Raw genomic sequence first — 20,390 nt, 5'->3', positions numbered from 1 at the left:
AGATTTGGAAGTTTTCAGATATGGAAGGAAATCATCTTCATATTGCATCATCTTTACATGCTTTCAATGGGGTTGCTGCACATTCATCTGGTGAAGACCTTAACTATAGTTATCCAAGACAAATTATAATGCATGTATCCTTATTTTTTTCAACTTTTTCAGTAGTTTGGCCCTTCCCAACCACTATGACAGATCTCACTGATAAGGCACAGGCCAGATGAAAAAAGGCGCAAGTCTGAGCTAACAAGCGGATCCTGATCAGTGTTTGTACCATGGGATAGAGCTGATAAGTAGCAGTCTTGGGTTAGAACAGAAAGGAGGAAGGAAAGAAGTTGGAGGCAAGAAGGCCTAGTACAATACTACTATTCTGCAATCAACCAATCGTTGTGATGGCCAGTGTAAGACATTGGTTTAGAGAAGAACTGGGCAGAATTTTATTTACATGATTAGTAGTGTAGAAAACGTCATCCTGCCACATCATTTATTTCTCACTAACAATCAAATTTGGATGCAGGGATAACTTGCAGATTATTAGTTTACCTCCAGGAAAGTCATGGGTTTCTGACGATCCAGGCTGCTTGAAATTCTATTTTTCTTTTATGGTATGCTATACGGATAGGCCAGGACAAGTGTTTTTCCTATCGTAGGCTCCTACATTTCATGCCTGAATGGGAACCATCTCAGCAAGCATAAATGGGAGACAGGATCGTAGGCTGTCACTGCACAGGACTACAATGTCTTGTACTTTCCACTCTACCACTTTTGCCTGTTGGAAATATGACAAGCGCTAGCAATCTCTCCTTCCTGTGAAGAATTTCCATGCATTAGGTCTAGTTCTCTTTTAGACGTCTTTGATAGTGCTGACTCATGAAAAAATTGTATCAGTCATTAGTTACCACATGTATTTGACCTGAAACTGGTTAAACTAGTTGCAATATGTATGTGTGGTGTCGCTACCCAGAAGCTGATATTCTTCTATTTTCTTCTTTTATCAGAAGCTCCAGCAACATTTCGTTTAAAAAATGTGTGGGAAGTTGGAAAGTCTTTATCTTTACCGTCTTTATCTTTACCACTATACCATGGGTTAGAAGGCCTCCAGCTACTGTGTTATCTATAGCTTTTTGCTCAATAGAATGTATCATCCGAAAAGAAGGCAGAATATAGAAAAAAATCCAACTATTTGACAGTATGGTCAGTCAGAGTTCCTGCTTTTTCTTCATTCTGCCTGTTCTAAAGGGGACTTAACCAAGTAAAACTGGGAGACCAGCTAAATATTTCTCATTCCTCCTTCCCATACCGTCCTTAATGATTTGCTTATCCAGGGAAGGTAAAACCAAATCAATTGCTTCCAACATGCTAAGCTCAATGAATTTAAAGGACAGCAGAGAAGGAAAAAAAAAAAAAAAGAAAAAGAATGAAAGTTTCCAAAGAGATATTTATCTGTGTTTGCTCATTCAATTGATGTTGCCTGCAGCAAACAACACCCACCAGCTGCATAATATGTTAGTATTATAATATGTTAGTATTAGCTTACTAAGCACGTCTGAACTCCCTCAGACAAGACTCTTTTTCTGCATGGCACAGGAAGGCATGAATAGTTGTTCCAGTATCTTTTCTTTGATTTTCAAAGTCCCTCTAATTAGTTAAGAGTAACTAACAGTAACTGAATTTCATACATATATATATACGTTATATATTGAATATACTTCTGATTAAGCATTCAGAAGAAACTTGAGGGAGAACACTTCACTTCTGTCTTCTGTTTGCAGGCACAATCTAATCTTAATATTCCACCAAGACAAAACTCACAGACTCAGTCAGGATTGCTCCTACTAGAACCAGAACCTGATAGATGAAGAAAAGATTTCCAAGGAACAAATGGCTGTAGGTCTGTAACATAGAAGTCATGGCATGAATATTCAGAATCTGTTTGCCGTAGAATTCAAGGCAATCTATACACCAGCAAAGATAACTTGAATCTAAAATCTGAGAACTGGCAATGATCATGGAAAATACTTAGCTGTCATCCTTCATATGGCGAACTCTGGATTGTAGAATGATTTGCCCTGGAAGGGACTTCCAGAGGCCACCAAGTTCAGTTTCTGTTGCTGCTCTAAAAGCAGGGACAACTTACATCAACTTTTCAGGGCCATGCCCTGTTGAGTTTTGAGTATCTGCAAGGATGGAGATCACGCAACATCCTGGGACAAGATGTTTCAGTGTTTGATCACTCTCACTATGTTTTTTTCTTCCTAACATCTAATCATAATTCCCCATGTTTCAACTAGTGTTTCTTCTCTCTCTTTGTTTCAGCAACAAAGACATCGTCTCAGATGAAAGCCAGACTTTTTTCATGTCAGTTCCTTCAAACATTAGCCTGCTACTACTCATTCTAGAGGAAACGTTTAACACGAGATATTTGGAATTCCCAAAGTGACCAAGGAAAAATTTATAGAAAAACATGAAAAAAAAGCTATTAAATCAGATCTATAAATTCAGAAATGAAATATACATTTCTTTTGAAGAATCAGGCTGGAAAAATTTTTCAATGTCTAAACACAAAGAAAAAACTGTTCAAAATGATGAAGCTTTCATAACAAATCTACATGTATGAGAAGTGATATTCAGAACCAGACTGCATCAGGTATATGGCTTTTATTTTTACCACAGGTGGCTGATTACTTGGCTTCATCTGTCACAAACGATCCGTCAGCTAAGAGAAAGGTCACTGAAGATGGTTAACAACCACTTGGGGTTGTCCAAGCAAGTAAAGGGTCAGCTTTTTTTTTTTTTTTTTTTTTTGCCTTTTTTTTTCAAAGAAGTAAAATCAATTACAATTATTTTTGCAGTTCCAGTAGAGAAAGTTGATAACAAATATACTTTGTTTCTTCTATGTTTTATTAAAAAGTGACTTTGATCCAGGTGGCTCAACTGTTAAATGAGTTTACAAACACACAAGGGCAAATGGACAATCTAAGCTTACAGATGCTGCAAAGAAGTTATTTATTCATGTCTGGGTCAAAAAAATTATAGCCTTTAAGGATTAGCAGTTTATTCAAGTTCATTCAAACACTTTAATAATGCAAATGTTTTAGTGTCATGAATATATTTACCCATGCTTTAACAAAAGAGAAAAAAAATGAGTTATCCTTTTCCAAACTCAGTGTTTTTAGATGTAAAATTAAAAAATGGCAGTACCTGTCCTTCAGTTGTATATGCCTGGCAAAAATCAAGATTTAAGCTGTCTTTTCTAATCGCTCCAGAGGGCCTTTCCATTAGGTTTCTGTGTTGTAACCCTGAGATGGCTGGGGACAGTAAAACTAAGAATCTGTATAAACAGATCCACTGTGTTATTAATTTATTTCAAGAAATTAATGTCTTTGGCAGACTGCTTTGCAGGTTGAGAAGGACTGCAGATTACCAAATCTGTCCACCTACAGGTGAAAGAATGACCATCTGCACATCATCTACTTAAGAGGAGGCTACTTGCTGAGAAGAGTTCCTGACAAATGGGGAAAACTAAGAACAGTTATTTTTGAGAGTGATACAGGATCAATCTCTTACTGATGCGTGCTGAGAAGCTTTCTTTTGCAAAGCTGATCTGGAAATATATTAATCATAAACCAAAGGGTCCCATTCTGCCTGCTGATTATTTTAGAGTTGCCACCTGCTTTGAGAGACATGCCGGATGTATGTGGGCATAAGTGCCATGCACTGTAACAGAAGCCAGAAATGCTAAACTAGTCAATGGGATGTAATAGTCCACAAAATGATCTGGGATGAACACCCAAAGATTCTCAGTCTTCTAAACATGTTTGAAAATTCCTGCCCCATATAACAGCCTCTTAGTGTCTGTTAACAGGTTGTCTAATACAGTTGCAAATATCCTAAACATAACATCATAATGTTTACTAGGATATTTCCTATGGATCTGCATGCTGCAGATTTGTGTGTTTCTCCAGCTAAGATATTTGCTTTGGTCTGTGTGGTTCTCCTTGGTTAAAAAAGGAAAACTAAAGGGAAAGAGTGCCAAAGCACCACTCAGAGGTACAGTCAATGGTGCAAGATACACCTGAGTTCTTGTCTAAGGGTTTTTTTGTACATTGTCCTCCTGGCAAACTTTGTCTACAAAAGTGGGGTAGGAACTAGAAATACGGAAAAGCCAGGTTCTCTTTATTTCTTGTCTCCTTTCCTTTCTTGTATGGAAGCAACTCATTTAGGACTATGGTTTCAAACAAAATCCACTTGATTTAAATAGTTGCCTGAACTCTTTAATGCACCTTCCAGGAAAGGCAAGGAGCAAAATGCAGATTTTTCTCTGTTTAACCCACACTGCAACTACCTTACAAAATAGGAAAAAATAAAGATTTGCACGGTGACACTTTCCTTCCTACAGATCGAAGGCCGGTCTCAGGATACAGCTGGGAATTAGTATTTTAACCTGAGCCGTTAGTCTGAAGTTTGAAGTTCAAAATTAAAAATTCTCAGAAAAGCACTACAGAGTAGGGAATTGGTGAGTCTAGTTCTTCCTGCCTGCTAGGAAGAAAGAAGCTTGCAGCATCCATACAATGCACAGAATTTCCCTCCTGCGTGTGATGAATATGTTTCATACTGCTTTCAGTCTACTAGTAAGCTAAAATACTACTATAATAAACCCGTAGGGCTTAACGCAAAAAAATAGATGGATTCCAGTTGAGAGGCTTGAATGTAAGAACAACATAGCACTTGCTAGCCGAGTGCAAACAACTAGTCCTGTAGTGATTTGAGAAATTTGTTTCAACTCCTCTGAGTTCTCTTTAATACTTCAGACTCTTATTGCATATATCAGACTCCAAAGAGTAAACTGATTGAAGGCTTTGTCTATCTGGGTATCTTCATCTGTGTAGAAGTAGAATGATACAGGGCTAATAGGAGAAAGATGTGAGTCCCTGGTGATCACTCATTCATGTGGAAACACCAGTGGATGAACTAACTGGCAGCTCTACAGAAAAGACAGCCTGGCCAAGGGTACCAGTAACTAATCAATCAGTCATGTGGCAAAGCAGAATGGGGGGTTGTTTATCAAGAGAAGCTGGAATTTATTTTTTCAAAGGCTGAAGTCTGGTTGTTTCAGGCAAGAAAAAATGACCAAAAAAAAAAAAAAGGAACAAGATGTGGAAGAAAAAAACCTGCAAAAATAAGACTTTGAGGATTTTGAGTAGTCATTTAAAACACACAAGAAAATAAATAAACTACGCCCCAAAAAGCTGAGGAGGGTAGGAAACTGAAGCAGGGAAAGGCATGTAGGCATTTTGCTTTTCTGTCTAATCTACTGAGTTCTTTCCCAGGTTCATAGCTCAGATTCAATAGGATAAGGTCTCTTGCTCCTCATGGCTGTCTAGTCAATATATGTGATGCCACTGGCAGCAATTGCCAGCTGTTGCCAAGGCTTTAGCTGTATAGTATGAGCATCCCATGCTCCTGAGGGCATTTACACCAGTTGCCTTCCCTAGCCTTTTCCAAAGCCCATGCTAGCTGCACCCATACTTTCTCTACCACAAAAAAATATTTATAGTGGCTTTTCAGGACACTCAAAGTAGTGAAAAACACTAGCGAAATCAATACTCTAATTCAGAAACATATGCCTCTGTAACAAGAACAGTGAGTCTCAGCCCCCTCTGTGGGTCATATACCAAGGAACAAGAGTGCTTCATACAGCATTCTGCAATACTAGCCAAGCTTCTTTCCATCATAAACCAGTGACAACAGCACAGATGTGAGGCTCAACACAGCTTCTGGGGAATGCACCACATCCTTCTCCACCTTCTCTGTGAAACGGTAAGGCTTTTCATTCAGCTGCTACTGAATGGTGTCAGAAGCACGCGTGGTACCAAACCTATCAATCTGCAACAAGCAGATAGGAATGAACGCCTCCTCGTTTCCCCTTTGGCATATCCATGCCTATATATTGAAGCGTCAGAACTGGCTGTCTTGTGGGAAAATGAGAACCTGGAGGTTTTGGACTTTTCCCATAATTCTTCCAACTGGGACACGCTCATCATTATTGTCTCCACTTCACTCCTTCTGTTACTTTAGAGTCAACCTATTCTCATTTATGTCCTTTTCAGAAATATGAAATGGGGAAAAAAGGAAGCATATCAGTGACAAACTCCTTCTTAACTGCCAACACCATGAAAAACGATTTAGCTGAGCAAACCTCAACTTCATTCTGGATTCACAGCACAGATGAAGAGTTAATGTAAGCCGTTTCAAAACCTGACACAGTTTAGATAAATGTGCATAAGGTATGATATACGTATATTGCATTTGTACTACAAGCTACTTTCCTTACCTATTAAGTATAAACTACGTCTCAATGAAGTTAATACAGCCTAAAATGCGGATATTTCTTTTAATTGTTAACAGATATATTTTAAAAATAGATCCATTTCCATTAAGATACTTCTTAGAGCCCCAGAGAGACACTAAAGTGTATCTGGACTGGTAATGGGAGAGAACAATTTCCTTCCAGAGTACTAGTTCAAATCCAGTCCATAGTGATATAACCTGAACTTGTTATCTTCTAGAAGTTATCTGATTTCTTTATTCCGTATAGACAATTGTGCCCATTAGAAATATGCAACAGCTGGCACAAATTGGCTTCTTGCTGCCATTCGCAAGAGTGAGGCAGGGGAAAGTGTGTGGTTGGAATCTAAATGATTCCTCCCTCCAGGTGGTCTGGCCAGCATGGGTAAAGGCACTTTAATTGGAAAAGGAAACTTGAACTTTGTACTTAACGAGTGAATAAACGGAACGCTTTGGTCTGCAGAACTGTCAGATTGGTAGCTTTCACAAACACTCAAATCAAATACCACATCTGAGTGGAAGAAATTAAGATGTAAATATCCAGGAGCCAGTGCCAAGCCCAGTGAAATGAGAAAACAGATTTGCACTGTTTTGGTCCTGTGCCTCAATATGTAACAATACGTCAAGATCTTGTTGCGTGTAAAGATGGTTTGCCATATTTTAAAAAAGGTACTTTGTGGACCTCAAATCTTTATCCTGTGATCTGCCAACAAAACAGAAAATAATAAAACCACCAAAACAAACCAACAAAAAAACACTTAAAAATGCCCTCTGAAAAATTCAGGTATTTATTTAGAGATGGGTTAATGGAACACTACCATTGCCATCCGCAGAAATTTCTCTCTGTTGAACATGTGCACTTTTATTATGAGCAGCCCACTCCTGTCTACTTACTGCTGAATCATGTCCATAAAGGCAATTTATACAGCTCTCAGAGTGACCACTGGTCAAGTCATTGAAAACAAATATTGGACATTCCATAAGTTTATCCTGAACTATTTTTAAATACAATACTCCAGACACATTTCAACAGCATAATCTAAACATGCTGAGCTTGTAAGAAAATGAGGCTATTGCTTCCTGGGCTGGTCATCCACTACAGAAGCTCTGATTCCAGCAGGGCTGGCTGCTAGCACTTGACTTCACTGTCATTCAGGATGCCTCATGGCTCAGGAAGGCGAGCGGCTAGTCACAGACAGCTGGTGTAGACTAATGCATGTAGTATATACTCCTAACTGTCAATATGTGAAGCACCATCTGTAAAGAAACATAAATTGTGCAGTTGATTTGGTTTTGCGTATCAAATATGTAAGGCATATTATTCACATATTCCATTAATTAATCCTGATGAAATCATAATGAAAAGAACATTAACACTAATAGATTTGGATGAGATGAAATTTCAGACCTTCCTGACATTCTCATTTGTGGCATATACCATAGTGAAAGACAACCGACCAGCTTCCCCATTGCAATACAAGCAGTAGCTTTTCCAAAGGTAAAACGGAAGGTCAGCTTAAAAGTCCCATTTTCTACAATGAACAACAACTCTTTAAATGACACAGAACAGCATGCAAGCATTAGAGGTATTGTTTTCATAATGCTATTCTGCTAGTGACTATTCATAACTACCATTTGGCACGTGATTCCTTTCCCAAGCAGCCTTCCAATTTAGGTTTCCATAGATTACGGTTTGACTGAGTAGCTAGAAGAATCCATGCATGTATGTTATGAAGTTTCATTATCCATTTTCCTTATTAATAGCATTCCTTACAGGGTAAGTTCTGTGGCTGTGCTGTGTCCAGATGACACTATTTGCACTTCTTGACTAATGAGGGTTCACGACAGAGAGATCACAGGGTTGCACAAAATAACATCTTTTTCAAAGGCTCAGGAGAAAGCAACTTTTGATGGCAAGCAGTTGGATCTCTATGAAAGTTCCCCTGGCAGTAGTATGAACTAGCACTTCTTCTGGGCTGCTCCTAGGCTGGTCACTGACTGCTCCAGGAGGCCCCTGGAAACTCACCAGAAGCCCCTACTCTCAAAGCTTTTGAGTAACTGCTGGTGCCAAATGCCAGGATTATATGAACAGAAATTATAATTTAGGGCAGAGTCAAGCCCGTAAAACATATCTTCTGGCCAAATTGGAAACTATTGTTTAATTTCTAACTCAGAGTCTTAATAGCATTCGTTTAATCAGTCCTTTCCTTCAAAGTGGTAGACACTTCTAAAGTCACCCTTTTATCTTGTCTCTCTCTAACAAGACCACATATTTCTATTTAAAATGTAACTGACAAAATAAAAATGTACCTCAAGCTTTTCATATCTGCAGTTCTGATGCTGTAACACCTCCAGCTGAAGAGGTAAACTGATGATCACATCAGAACAAATTTTCTGCAGAAAATGTAAAATATTCAGTTTCATTATGCAGAGGTAACACACTGCTTATTCCAGGAAGTTCTGCAGTCATCTGGAAAAAATGAAAAGGAATGAAGAAACCTTGGAATAAAATGTCCATCTTTGACTACCCCAGAAGAGTCCCCTGTGGTCATTTTAAATGGCTATCTCTGCTTTGCACTTCCCTGAAGTATGCACAAACAGTAGACTTGTATCACAGTTTATCTTTCGTTTTCTTATAAATTTGTACTCAGGGCTTGTGAAGGCCTAAAATGAGTATGTGTGATGCCCAAGTTATATCCATCTGTCACCAGCACTAGAGGATGCTGCATTTAAAATCACTTCAGCATACTGCTTTCACAGTGACTCAGCCCTGACAGGGGCGTCCACCCTGAGGATGAGAAAATGATTCAGTATTCATTAGTCTACCCTAATGCAGTCTCTCCTCAGCAGGAGAACAGCCAATCATGTGCCTTATCTGTGGCTGTTTCAGTGATTTATCCTCTGAGGACTGACCTACAATCAAGAACTGTACTTAAAACCTTTTGACAGGCAGTTTGCTGCCAGTCCGGAGATAAAGCTGAGCTAAATACACCCATGCTAATTTCAGACTCTGCTCTTCTTTCATTCTGAAGGCTTTTCATAAAGTATTTGAACAAAAGAAGTTAAACATACGGCTTAAACACATATAATTTTTCACAAATCTGAGGTGTTCTGTTTTCTAAAGTGACCTTGTACGGGTTTTTTTGAAAAAAATACTGAAAGTGTGGCACTGATCTAGTAGAGCTGTCACACTGCTCTTAGAGATGTGTGCCCCAGCCCTGTGCAGGATTTCAGGATGGCGTTGTAACATAAAATTAAAGCATTAGAAAGCATTTTGAGCCTTCTGGTTCAAAACTGAACATTCTTGTTTGTGGTGGTGGGAAAACAGACACTGCTTAAGTAAAGAACAGAGAGAGAGATGAGTCTGATTCCAGCACACTCTTCTCAAACAAACCTGAAGATGAAATATTTTTAAGCTCCCTGCATCAAGTGACAATCTAAAATGCTTTCCAAGGGTGGCTGATTTGATAACAAGACATGAAGAGGGGGAATAGAGTGACAGACCTGTCAGTCTACCTATATAAAGAAATCTTTTTTCTATTCTCTTTGCTGATATTTCCTTGTCAAACTTTTCTTGTGCTTGTGGGGGGAAGAGGAGAAGAGAGAAGGCAATAAACTGGGTTTTGTTTTGCTTTAAAGACACCCCCAAATATGACCTTCCAGCCTGGGATATGCTGTAGTTTTGAAACAACGTTCACAACAAACTTTCCAAATCTCAGTAGATTTTCCCCTGTACCTTTACAGAGCCTTTAATTCAGTCAATATGAGACACTTTGTTTCGGTTTAGAGAAGGCAGGACTGAATGCCTCAGCCCACAGCAGCAGAAAATGAGAAAGATGAAGCCAGAAGAAGGATCATTGTATTCTTTGGTCTTATGTAAATTTGAATTCAGAGAAAGGAAAAAATACCACCTTTTTTTCTTACCGAAGGGTGAAATTATTGGACTTCCAAGGAAGCTAGATAGATTTAGAAGATTCAGGTGCTTTTAAATAGCTAGTCAGTTTATAGATAGCAGTTTTCCATATAATCCCATGATTGAAGAATGGATGAATCTGACAGCCAGCATCTTGGTGATGTAAGGACTCAGACTGATTTATTTTTTTTTTCCCCAATATCAATTCAGTGTCATCATTTTTTTTTTTAAATATCCCTATTTGAACTCAACTGTGTTACTCCTGACTCCAAGAGAAAAAAGGAGATTAAGCAGCCCATAATTAATATAGGCATAAACATGTTTTGATTTGTTTTAATGTCTCTTCCTTCTGTCAACTCCAAGCACTATCAGATAAAGTTAATATTAGCCATCAGATAATTCTCAAAAAATTATGGATGTCTACAGACCATGTAAATTGTGAGATATTTTTCAATAACCTTATTTGGTGCCTAAGAGGAAACCATGAAGTAAAGACCAAAGCACTGAAGCCTAATAGGAGAATTCAGCCCGCATCTATGCAATCCAGCACTTACATCAAAAAGCTTAGTGAAACTTCTTGTAGCCTTGTTTCTGAAAACAGCTTTAAAAACCTTGTTCAGCAGGAGTTTACTTGTCTGTACAAACAATAGACAATTTGTATGCACCTGAATGTTACCATTTTTAAGACTGCCAGACAAAGCTAGTCATAATGATTTGTATGTCTGGTATGAATTGGTATTTTTGATCCTTCTGCTTTTCAGATAAGCAGATGGGAAATGGATGAATGCTGCAAAGCTGTATGGAAGCATATGAAGCATATGGAAACATAAATAAAGCTGTGTAAACCAATGTGTTTAGCTAGCCTCCAAATTTAACTCATGCAAGCTCTACAGCAGAAAGATTGGTAACATTTACTGATTAAGACTGCAAAGGCAACAGGCCATCCATAAACTAAGAAGAACTATGTATTACTGGGCTTTTTATTTTGAATTAAATACTGTCTAATTGTCAATAAGTAAAGATGTAGTAAATTTTAGTCAAAACCCCAAAGCTGAGAAACTCCAAAGTGGTTTTATTCATTGCTGCATGGCTTGCCTTTGTTTACATTTAATGTTTACATTGCAAACATTGCCTTTGATTTTTAAGGTTATTCAAGAGCTGAGAATATTAGAGTGCTTCTTCTGTTTATTTCACCTTAAGATGACAGGAAGTTATGCGTATTTGATTTTGTAACCCATACAGTAGCAGAAATTCAGTTATGCAGTACCTTTCACAAATGCTTTCTACCACTAATTTCATAGGAAACTTGCTCAGAAGGCATTACAGAAATATTTTGAAGCTCCTGGAGCTGCAAAGTCAATCTGGACCAAGAAGCAACAACTGATTTTTTCGTGGTTGACTTCTACTGGTTTGGAACTTTTCCTTCTCTACTTGGGATTTTGGTGTTTTGTTTTGCTTTGTTTTGTTTATTTTTGTTTTACTTGACAGAAGCAAATCAGACTCTGCTCATTCTACTAGCATATGAGCACTGGATACCAGGAATTGTTTTAAAGTGCCCTAAACCTGACCTTTACTTTAGTGTGGAAGTTATTGAGACCATTATTTGAGTTTTTATGAATAGTGTCTATTTTCTGGAGTTCTTATGTCCAGTCAAGTTAGCAGAATGCTATGGACACTTACCCATACCAATTAACTCAGTGTCACACATTTTGTCCCCCGGACAAGTGGAGTTATGTGAAATAATTCTCCTCATAAATTACTGCTAAAATCTGCTTATTTTGATGGGGTTAGTGCTTTTACAGGAAAGAAGACATCACTCCAAAGTCTATCAAGAAATAAAGAACTGTTGATGTGACACATTTCCTGTCTTCTTGTGAACAAACTTATTTAAATCTAAACAAATTTGCTTTCATATTTTACTGAATCCTTCCACTCATCACCTGGCTTTCTACCCTGTCTGTCTGTCTGCTTGTCTGTATAAAAATTAAGGTGGCCCACAATGAATTAGAAGACTGTGGGATTTTGCAATACATTATACAATCAATTTTCATGAGAGCTAGTCTAGCAAGATTCAACTCATTTTGCTTTGAACACTTTCATTCCTGCTGTTTAAGGAGGATGAGGTCTGATACTATCACAGGCAGAAAATGTAAAGTGATTTTGTTATCTAAAAGCTGTGAAGGTCAGAAGACATGTCTGTATCCAAGTTAATGTAAAAAGAATATGATGCTTAAAATACAAAAATATGTTAAAAATTAAGCCAGAGATATAGAAATAATGTTTCTGTAGCCACTTCTTTTTCCCAGAAGGATAACAAGAAATGTAAATTTGTCCAAATTCTTCTTTTAAGGTAGCAAAATAGTAAATTAAAAGCAGACAAAAGAACTTAAAATATGTACATCCAAACCAGCTTGCAAGATATCCTCTGAGTCCTCTGATTTCACTTTATGAGTGCTAGTAATAGCAACTGTTATCTTGCCATTCCTGTTAAATACTTTTCTGTGTGATACCAACTAATTAACCTAACTGCTTTCTGAAGGGTACTCCTGTCTAAAAGGGGAAGGGAGGAAACCACTGAGGCACCATGACTACAACTTTACATTATGAAGGTTGTTCGGTTTTCCCTATGGGTGAGATGCTTCTTGTAATAGGAAATTCTGGGATATGCGTTAGGTTACAGATTGAAAAGGACCAGTTCAAATTGTATTCAGTACTATAACACTTGCCTTAGTTCTCTCTATAAATAAATATAAATATAAATATAAATAAATATAAATACCTGGCAGTGGCTCTCTTAGTCGCTTGTAGCTTCTTCGTGAATGTTCATAAAAAAGCCTGGTATTCAGAATTTGACAGGTACTTGATAAGCTTTTCCATTTCCTCTTTGCAAGACTTAATTTCCTTTACTCATTTAATTGCTTGTATTTCCAAACTTTCAAAGCCTATCCATCTAAAAATGGATTTGCAAAAGTAGAAGACAATCACTTCAGCAAATTTTTCAATTATCCCAATGGAATGTAAATATACATTTTTCAAGACTAAAACCCCCCAAAAAATGTCTTTGCCTATAGGTGTTCTGTTTAGCATCTAAACATTAAGAGCTATAGCTCAGAATTATAAGTGCCCAACAACAGCTTTTTGGTCTTTACAAATCAGAGGAAATTCAGAATCAAGTCACCTGGGGCAACTTGACAAACTTCCATGGCATAATACAAGTGGGAAGGATCCTCTCATTTCAAGTAATAGCAGCTGTTGAGCACTGAGAGCTGAAAAGTTTGGATCCACTTGTCTGTGAAGAACAGTTCTTTTGCAGCAATGCAGTCTCTTTGAAGAACAGAGGTGGGGTACAAACAGGGTTAAAAACCCCCTAACTTAATCCAGTTGATGATAGTGTTCTAAATACACATGGGTTTTTTTTTGCATTTTTTATTATTAATTCTTTGTGACAGTGGGACAATACCCTAATAAATGCTAAGAAATCACAGGGCTGCCATATCATTCAATGGCAAATAGCACATCATAGTGATGTAAACGTACTAGTTCTCTTCATTTTCTTTTGCTATGGTTATTGTTAGTAAAATAACTGAAACATAACCAAGCTCATAATTTCATACTAACAGAGTCAGAGCTGAGGTTACACTGTGTACTTTCACTCCCCAAAATAACCATGAATAATATTTATAATTTTTTTAAAAAATGAAATTAATTGGAATAAGAAAGAGAAGTGATAGTTTATTGATGTATCAACGTCTATGTCATAAAAATGAGTCACTGCTCCAGTGATTAGGTGAAGGAGAGATAGGATGTGTTCACAGACATTCTATTTTATTAAATCTATTTTTGATAAGTAACTGTTATGTACTGAAGCATCTGATTGACTTTTAAGGGAGGTTTCCATCTTTATGAATTTAGATCTTGTACAGCCTAAATTATAGCCAGCACATATCCAGAACAAAGGCAGTGATACAAATTAGTTTGAATTTAAGCCTTGATCCACTGAACTTTGTGATCCTTGTTATCACTTTTCTGCAGAATATTTTAATTTAACTTTTGCTACAGCTTATACACCAAGAAGATTCAGATTCTCCATTTCCCCACAACTCAATTGCAGAACAAAAGGCCTACCACCACACTCATTGTATCATTTTAATTAACAATATAATATATGTATGGGCAAATAAGCTAAAAATAATTACAGAGTCTCCGATGCTCTCCTTCTATTTGGTATGCAATTGCTTCCATAGTCATCTTTCCATCTTTGACTCCTTTTTCAAGATTTACATGCTGCTCTTTGCTATTATGGCTGGCTGTAAATAAAGTAGATCACTATGTTACATTCAGAAAATATCACCTGTCTTGCTAACTTATCACTCCCAATTTTTTACTTCCTATAGAGATGTCTGAATTTACTGTTACTGATCTTATACATGAAGGAAAACACTTTGGAGGTGGCAGCTACAGTTGGAGCCACAGCTGCCACGTCAGAGAGCACAGGGAACACGGAATTAAGCACCTACTCATTTGATGGGGCTGGTTTGTATCTATTTTCAGTTTGCTCTGAGTGCCAATTGTCATTGTCAAACCTTGCTATCATAGTTACTGACAGCGTTCCCACTCTTCCAGGCTGACACTGGCTATGCTGCTCTCAACCAGGCCTCCTTCTGCCAGGAGGGCTCCTCAGCTGTGGGGAACACCTGCGCCACGGCACCTGCAGCACCCAGCTGAGGCAGGCAGCTGTCCAGTGCCTGCCCCTGTACTGACTATATTGGGTTTGTGTGGCAACGTTTGGGTAGTGGAGGGACGACAGGGATAGCTTCTGTGAGAAGCTGCTGGAAGCTTTGCCCATCTCCAACAGGGCCAACGCCAGGCAGCTACAAGATGGACTCGCTGCTGGCCAAGGTGGAGCCCATCAATGATGGTGGTAGTGCCTCTGGGATAGCATATTTAAGAAGGGGGAAAAAAGCCCTTCTTGGTGGAACAATGGCAGCACAGAGAGGAGTGAGAATATGTGATAGAAACAGCTCTGCAGACACCCAGGTCAGTGCAGGTGGAGGGAAGGAGGTGTTGCTGCAGGCACCAGAGCAGAGATTCCTCTGCAGCTGGTGGTGCAGCCCATGGGGTCCACACTGGATCAGGGGGATGCCCGGAGGAGGCTGTGACCCTGTGGGAAGCCTGTGCTGGAGCAGGGTCCTGGCAGGACCTGCAGTCCCACAGAGAGGAACCCACACCGGAGCAGGTTTGCTGCAGGACTTGTGACTCTGTGGGAAACCCAGGCTGGAGCAGCCTGTGCCTGAAGGGCTGCACCCCATGGAAGGGACCCACACTGGAGCAGAGTGTGAACTGCAGCCCATGGGAAAGACTCACGTTGGAGCAGGGGAAGAGCGTGAGGATTCCTCTCCCGAGGAGGAAGGAGTGTCAGAGACAGTGTGTGATGAACTGACCACAACCCCCATTCCCCGTCCCCCTGTGCTGCTTGGGGAAAGAAGATAGAGAAGTTAGGAGTAAAGTTAAGCCCGGGAGAAGGGAGGGGTGGGAGGAAGGTGTTTTACAATTTAGTTTTTGTTTCTCATTATCCTGATCTGATTGACAATAAATTACACTAATTTCCCCTAGTCCAGTCTGGTTTGCCCATGGTGGTAATTAGTGAGAGATCTCTCCCTGACATTTTCTTAACCCACAAAGCTTTCGTTGTATTTTCTTTCCCTTGTTCAGCCGAGGAGGGGAGTGACATTGAGCACCTGGCATCCATCCCAGGTGAACCCACCGCTGACACAGAACCAAGGCAAACCTTCCACTTTTGCATACAGAACTGGCCGTAGAGGCTTCTCACAGGGCCCCAGTGTGTTCCTTCCATCAGCTGACCTACCTAAGCACTTTCTGTTTGCCGTGGAGGAGCAAAAGGAGCTGTTTTCCAGCCTGGAGCTCCTGGAAGGGAGTCCTGGCTATTCTGTGAGCTGGGGAGCTTATCCCAGGGCACATTGCCCTGCTGAAAACCCAGAGCTGCGCTAGCAAGACCTCGAGATGGGTGGGAGTAGGTGGCTGCACAGCCAAATTTGCTGGTATAAAGCAGTAGTGTGCCAGCTGCAGGGCCTGGCAGTGACCTCGAGCAGAAGGGATTTTATGAGAGGACATAAACAGTACCCATTTTCTTGTACAGTGCAAAAATAGTAACCAGCACTGGTGCCAAGTATCTAGCTCTTCAACATTATTTATGAGCACTCTTCTCTCATCTACTCATTTTTCCCTGATACGAAGTGATTGTGCAAATACAAAGTGAACAGATAGTAAGATTAAAGTTAAGGAACTGAGTTTCCTCCTTATTACAGTCCTACTAGACAGACAATGATCTAGTCCTTCTTCTAGAAAAGGAATGCACCATGCTGGGTTTAAACTGTCTCTAAAAAGATAACTACAGTTTGACTGAATTAACACTAAAGTGGATTTATCCAACTGTGATCTTTTTTTCCAAGTTCACCTTTACCGTTGTCCTAGTTCTTTTGTTTGCTTTCACTAGGGATCTAAATTTTATAAAATCCAGAGAAAGAGAGGCCCATCAACAAGAAAAATAATGATTAATATGTTGTATCCTTGGCATTTAAAACTATATATCTCCAAAAGCACATGAATGATCACCTTTGTTTTTAAAAAGCCTGATTATATTATTGACATTTTAAATTCTGATTCTTTTACTGATTGCATTGCACCTTATTTTGCTCAAGGATAGAAGGGCTGCAAAATTCTTTAAAATGGTTTAATGGCATCTTTGTGTAATAACAAAATCTTTGTTCTTATTCTTTTTGTCAGGAAAAAAAAAGAAAAAAGCCTCTAATCTTTCTTCACTCCAATTGATATATCATTTAGATGTTTACAGAGCTTTCTTATCATAACCTATGAAAGTATTTGTGTGCTTCACCTCCCTACAGAAAGTATTCTTTAATTGGGTTCAGTAGGTATTAACTTGCGTTACTACCTAAACATGAAATTATTCAAAGTATCAATTTTGGGTTAGCTAGGAAAGCAAAGGCAAAGTCCTGGCTCCAAGGAAATCCTTATGAGTTTTAAAACTACTTTTGAAGCATCAGATTTTATTCTAAAAGTTGCTGTTCATACGTGGGTGAAATCCATACGTTAGGCTTGAGCCTCACATCATATTGCTCTCCTTATCAGCTACTTGTATTACCTGAGAGCCCTGGAGTCTCCGTTCTGGGTTAATCAGTATGTAAAACCCGGATGCTTCTTGCTTCAAAGGATGGATGCAGAGCATCTCCAAAGTGGAAGGGGGAATACATGGGCTAAGACAGAGATTTAAAAGTGTTGTCTGGGCAGAAGTGCCAGATGAACAGGAAAAGCAGAGTCCAGAAAAAAATCAGAGCAAAGATACCATCCAAATTTTATGAAGGTTAGTGGACATCCAATATAAATATAAAGTGGTATTCAGCACTTCTTATTTTACTCAAATGCTATCATTTCTGATCATCATCAGTAGTGGGATACTCAGTTACAGGAGATCACAGAATTACAGGATGTTTGAGGTTTGAAGGGACCTCTGGGGGTCATCTGGTCCAACACCCATGCCCAAGCAGGAACACTGAGAGCCCTTTGCCCAAGAATGTGTCCAGATGGCTTTTGAATATCTCCAAGGATGGAGACTCCAGAATGCATCTAAGGAACCTGCTCTAGTGCTTGGGACCCTCACAGGAAAATAGTGTTGTGAGATGTCCCCATTGCCTCTTGTCCTGTCATTGGGCACCAGTGGAAAGTGCCTATCTCCATCTTCTGTACACTCTCCACTCAGGTGTTTACATACACTGACAAAATGCCCTGAACCTTCTCTTCTCCAGCCTGAACAGTCCCTAGTCTCTCAGCCTTTCCCCATATGAGAGATGCTCCAGTCGCAGAGCATCAATAATCTTAGTGGTGATGCACTCAACTCTTTACAGTATGTCCATGTCTCACTTTCACTGGAGAGCTCAGCACTGCACACAGCACTCCAGATGCTCTGTAGAGGTGAGGGATTGCCTCCCTCAACCCACTGGCAACACCACTTCTAATGCAGCCCAGGACATCACTGGCTGCCTCTGCAAAAAGGACGAATTTCTGGCTCATATTCAGAGTCTGGCAGCATGGGAAAAAAACCATAGTGTTTAAGAATTTTACTTTTAAACTTGATTTTATTTTAGAAAAAGCTTTATTTTGTTAAGGACTTTGTAAAGGAAAGCTATTAAATCTGTACTAGACCAAGAGGAATCCAAGGTCATTAGCTATGGGATTATAAAGCAGTCCTTTAAAGGGCCATTTGATAGTAAACTGCCACTCCATAACAAGTTTTCATCAACAGTTAAAGTATAGAAAAGCCAGTTACATTAAGGAGAAAAACAAAATACGCCATTTTTAACCACCTAAGCTGTTTTTATTCTTAACTATACTAGGCATTTATTATTACATTCATCTCCCGTGAAAGGAGCATAGGCAGCATGTTAAAGTAGATTATTCTTCCTGATACTGAATAAAGTTTTCCCCACTCTACTGTTCTGGAAGCATGTTCATCGAAATCATATCTACCTTTCATACCTCACTGACCACATATTTTAAAGTAAAACTAGCTCCTGTTAGGTCATATGACTATACAGTGATGGGTTTTATGGGTTTTTTTACTGTGCTGTATTCTTCTCTCTCCAAAATATTTCAAAAGTTAACACATTCAGGATGTTGATCCTCTGTTTAGTCAGAATGATTAAGTTAACGGTCACTGCAGCATGACTCATTGCTTCTGTATAGGAACATTTACACAATATCATCTTTGTTATGAAGTGCAGTTCTGATTCACATCAGTCCAAGCCTTCTTCAAGTGAGGATAGTTATGATTACATTTGGAATACTTCACTCTACTTGGTGATTTACTGGTAAGTGAGCTCAGTACTTATGTTGTTACTTTCTAAAGGAAACAAACAAAAAAAAAAGCCAACTGCATTCCTTAAAGATTGGTGCTGCCAAAACCAAATATTCTCATTAGATGAAAATGAACCTCCTTAGAGGAAAATTCTTGAAAAATCATGTATTAGAGCCTTTCCACAAAAAAAAAAAAAAAAAAAAAAGAAAGGACGCTGCTGGTGCATTTGGTCTTGTCCAAAGTACTGACAGATACTTAGGGTAAAATCATAGGGAGAGCTTCACTCTTGAGTGAAGCTTTGATTTTACTTATGCTACTAGCTCTGAGGGAAGATTGCAGTAAAAAAGGGTGATTTGGAATAAAGTTACTATAAAACATGTCCCCATTAAGCTGAATTATTTGAACTGGTGTTTGAAATAAAACAGCTGAGCCCAGCTTGTATATTTAGACTGGAATCTGGGATTGTGTCTTTGCATCTGTGCAGAAGGTCTAAGCTAGCATTTTGCTATGTTGACCTTGCACACTACATACAGTTTTTTAAAGCTTGCTCAGAACATGGCAATTTCTGTCCCATAGAAAAGATGTTCTAAAAATAAAGAGAAATAAAATGTTTCTAAGGCCTATTATTATTATTAAGTTATAAAGACAATAGCATCAGTTAAAATATATGGTTTTGACAAACCTACATAGTTTTCTTTCAATTAGTCTCTTAAGGTAAAAGATAAATGTAAACATTCTTACTATTTTAGAGCATACAGATCTGAATTTTATTTTTTTTCATGTAAAGTAAAAATGTGAATCTTGAAACAATCCAAACATTCCAGGTATTGTTGAAACGAAAAGGTTTTGACCTTACCAAAAAGCAGTATTTCATCTTTTTCTTCCCCCAAACAGACACATTGACAGACATCAAGAGAACTGCTGAATTTTAAAGATGCTACATTCTCTGAGAGAAAAACAACATTTGTGACTGCAATTTTTGATTACTACTCCTTAACATTTCTTAGCATGCACCGTTAAAAGTCACAGAGATGCCTCCATTTGCCTTATGCAGGGCATGCCTAATATATGAGTCAACTATGCATTAGTTCTGCCTTCTTCTACATAATGAGCCAATCAAGAAGGAGTCGTATTTGTCATTTATATAACTCTCAGAAGGTGTGAGCATGGACTGAACTGTCATTCACAGAATTATGTTTATCTTCTCTTCACTGCACTTTTGTGTACCTTAGGCTGTAACAA

General features: G+C 38.7%; 1 long non-coding RNA gene across 1 annotated transcript; it reads right to left on the bottom strand.

Moving 5' to 3' along the window:
* Positions 1–7,003: 7,003 nt before the first annotated feature.
* Positions 7,004–13,351, bottom strand: LOC136007113 (uncharacterized). The gene is made up of 3 exons (XR_010609479.1): positions 13,038–13,351; positions 8,656–8,815; positions 7,004–7,602 (listed from the first exon to the last, which is right to left on the bottom strand). It is a non-coding gene; the product is annotated as an uncharacterized LOC136007113 (long non-coding RNA).
* Positions 13,352–20,390: the final 7,039 nt, after the last annotated feature.

Source organism: Lathamus discolor, chromosome 1, assembly GCF_037157495.1.
Source record: "Lathamus discolor isolate bLatDis1 chromosome 1, bLatDis1.hap1, whole genome shotgun sequence".
NCBI lineage: Eukaryota > Metazoa > Chordata > Aves > Psittaciformes > Psittacidae > Lathamus > Lathamus discolor.
The sequence above is the reverse complement of the archived record's forward strand: the minus strand, read 5'-3'. Positions and strand labels throughout refer to the sequence as shown.